Raw genomic sequence first — 3,578 nt, 5'->3', positions numbered from 1 at the left:
GTGGCCCGGGGTTCGCAAATTTGGATCCCGGTGCGGACACGGCACCGCTTGGCAAGCCAAGCTGCGGCGGCATCCCACATAAAGTAGAGGAAGATGGGCACAGATGTTAGCTCAGCGACAATCTTCCTCAAGCAAAAACAGGAAGATTGGCAACAGATGTTAGCTCACGGCCGGTCTTCCTCACATGAAAAAACCAAAATGAAAACAAAACTAATTCTGGAAATGTAAATCAAAACCACAATGGTTATTATTTTAAAAAAACATAAAGTAACAAGTGCTAGTGAACCTGTAGAGAAATTAGAAACCTTGTGCAGTCTTGGTGGGAATGTAAAATGGTGCAGCCACTATGGGAAACAATGTGGCAGTTCCTCAAAAAATTAAAAATTTTATTATTCTCCATTCGTTTTTAAAATTTTTTAAAAATGAGGAGGAAAAGAAAAAGTACATGCCACATTTTCTGATCATAATGCAGTAAAAACAGAGAGCGGAAATTAAAAGATATCCAAAAGTGAAGTCAAACCACATGGATAAGCTACACGTTTGACCTTCTAAGTAACTCAGATCAAGGTGGAAATCAAAACCCGGAATGACGCCGGCCCTGACATCAGTTCCCCTACAATGAAGCCAGCATATATGGGGTTAAAACCAAAGCACTTTGCCTGCTTCTTCCCTGGCTTCCTGGCACCAGAATCCATCATGGAGACAAACAACCAAGGACATCCCTTACCTGGTCAGCCAGCTCCCTGCAAACAGCCTCACGAGGCCAAGTGCAGGCTGGCGGGAAAACAAGCAAGGCTACGTGACTCCCTCCCCTACCTAAATCCCCAAATAAAAACCCTTGATTGTAGCTTGTCGGGGAGTTTGGGATTACAGTGTTAGCTGCCTTTTATCCTTGCTCGGAGCTTTGCAATAAAATTCCTACTTTCTTCCACTACACCCAGTGTCAGAGATTGGCTTGCTGTGCAACGGGTGAGCAAACCTACTTCAGGTTCCATATCAGAAATTCAGACTATTTAGAAAGAAATGCAAAAAATGAGATCACTTTCTATTAAAACCTGTGGGCAGCCAAGCCTGGTTGTGGAGGCGTTCGGCTTTTCTGCAGAAGCCCTCGTGTCCAGGTTACAGCTACGTGGGCATCAAGAGGAAAGGCAGAGAGCATCCACTCGGTGGCGAGGATACCGGCTAGGCAGTGTGGACCTGAACCCAGCAATGCGCTACTGGCCTCCCGACACCAGTCTGCTGATCGTGGCGCTGGAAGCAGCCCCCTTGGGGGCCAGCTCTGCAGTGCTCTGGGAATTGCTCCTGGAAGCTCAACCCCGAGCCCAGCCCTGTAGCCCATCCAATAATTTTATAAGCACTGATTCCCCCTAGTAAATCCTTCTCTGCTTAAATTGGCTACAGTGGTTTCTGTTATTCTCCAACGACCCCAAACTGATACGCAACACTGAATGCATTCACCCTACAGAAGGAAGTGAAAAAGTTGTGAGATATTTACCTCCCTCTGCACAAAAAAGGGGCTCATCCTTGATAGTTTGTACAGGCAAATTCCACCAAACTTATTAGAGACGGATAATTTAAACTATATCAGAGCAAAGAAAAATATGTAAAAATTCTTAATTTTACTCAAATGAAACTACTTGGATTCCAGACTATGTGAGAATAGAGGACACAATAAAAGAGGAACAATTTTGCTTATGAATAACGCAAACTCTAAGTAATAAAAGACCGTGACAGACACAGACTAACTTTGGGGTTAAAAGCACAGATTCGGGAACAAGACTGTGGAGGTTCAAAACCTGGTTTCACCTGTTGGATTTTGGGTAAGTTGCTCAGCCCCCCATCTCACTTTCTTCCCATGTGAAATGCGGATGAGTATCTCCCTGCCCCATGGAGTTGTTACGAGTTAAAATAAGTCAATAGAAAAAGTGCTTAGGACAGTCCTGGTACATAGTAAATGCTGTTTATGAGCTGATTATCATTAATATCATTCCAGGATGCAATGTAGCAAATTACATCAATAGATTTAAGCAGGAAAATTGTATAATTTTATTGGTAGATGCCAAAGGAGTATTTGATTAAATTCAACATTCATCATAAAACTCTCTGTGATCTAGCAATATAATGAAATTTATTTAATATAATAAGGAATGTGTATCAAAATCAAGAGCTACTTCTAGGCAAAGAGGGTGAAGTGAAGCCCGACGATAGAATCTCTTTCCTGTCCTTCATTCGATGGATATTTACCAAGACCACACTCGGCTCCTGTGCTGAGAATGCAGCAGTGAACAGTCCACTGGGCCTGGCTCTCCGGAGCTTACATTCTAAATAAGGAAAAAATTCAGAGACTGACAAGTGCTATGCCAAACTTTGAAACAGGATGGTGTGCTGGAGAGTGACCGAGCAGGTAACTCTGCTGAGATCCGAATGAGAAGAATGAGCCAGCCATGAAGCAGGCCAGGAGAAAGGGCATCTCAGGCCCCGGGCACAGCTACTACAACAGCTCTAAGTGGGAGTCAGCTTGGAACGGCCACGGAACAGAGAGGAGGACCAAACAGTAAGTAATAAAGATATGCAGAATTAGATCCAGTCAGAAATGTGCAAAACTTACCAGAAGAATATTATACTTTACTGGAGTCATTGAAAAAACCCTTAACGAAGGAGTATATCATGTTCATGAAAGGGAAGACACACTGTTCAAGATAATATTTCCCCCCAAATAACCTATCAAATCAATGCAATTATAATTTTAAAATTCTATTAGTTGTTTTTAGTTTGTTTGACTTGGAACTTGACAAATGAATTGTAAGATTCATCTGGACAAATAACTGTGTAAGAATAGCCCAGATATGTTGACTAAAAGAATAGTAATGAAAGAGTTGTGGCCTAGCAGACATAAAAATTAAATTATATAACTACAGTAATAAAAAGAATATGGAGCAGGTCTGGTAACAGATCAGTGAAACATGATTGAGAATCCAGAAATAGGCAATGAACATATGGAAATTTAGTATTGTTCTCTATAGGAAAAAGACACATTTAAAATTAGCATACAAAGGATAAATGGATTATTCAACAAGGATATTGGAACAATTAGCTATCAATTTTTTTAAAAGTAGAGCTTGGTCTCCACCTTATTCCACAGATCAGAGATTCAAGTGTAAAAAATAAGCCGTCAACGTTCTATAAGTAAAGGAAAAGTTTAACAGTTTTACCACTGTTAATTTGTAAAATCTGTAAACTTCTGAATGGTAAAAGACACCATAAATTCTATTAAAAGATCAATGAACAAGCCACAGACTGGGAGAAAATATTTGCAAACCATATATTGACAAAGGACTTGCATCCAAAATGTAATATAGAACTCTCTTATCTCAATAGTGAGAAAACTACCAAAAATATCGCCAGATGTGGACAGTGCTCTGGACATCCCAAATCACTCCCAGCGGAGAACCACTGAATCGGAGATGAGCAAGATGTGAACAGACACTTCAACGAGAAGATACGGATTGAAAATAAGTGCTCGTGTGAAGACGTTCAATAGGACTGGCTGTGAGGGAAATGCAGAATAAAGCTCCGAT

The sequence above is a fragment of the Equus quagga genome, chromosome 5 (assembly GCF_021613505.1).
Source record: "Equus quagga isolate Etosha38 chromosome 5, UCLA_HA_Equagga_1.0, whole genome shotgun sequence".
In the NCBI taxonomy this organism is placed as follows: domain Eukaryota; kingdom Metazoa; phylum Chordata; class Mammalia; order Perissodactyla; family Equidae; genus Equus; species Equus quagga.
The sequence above is the reverse complement of the archived record's forward strand: the minus strand, read 5'-3'. Positions refer to the sequence as shown.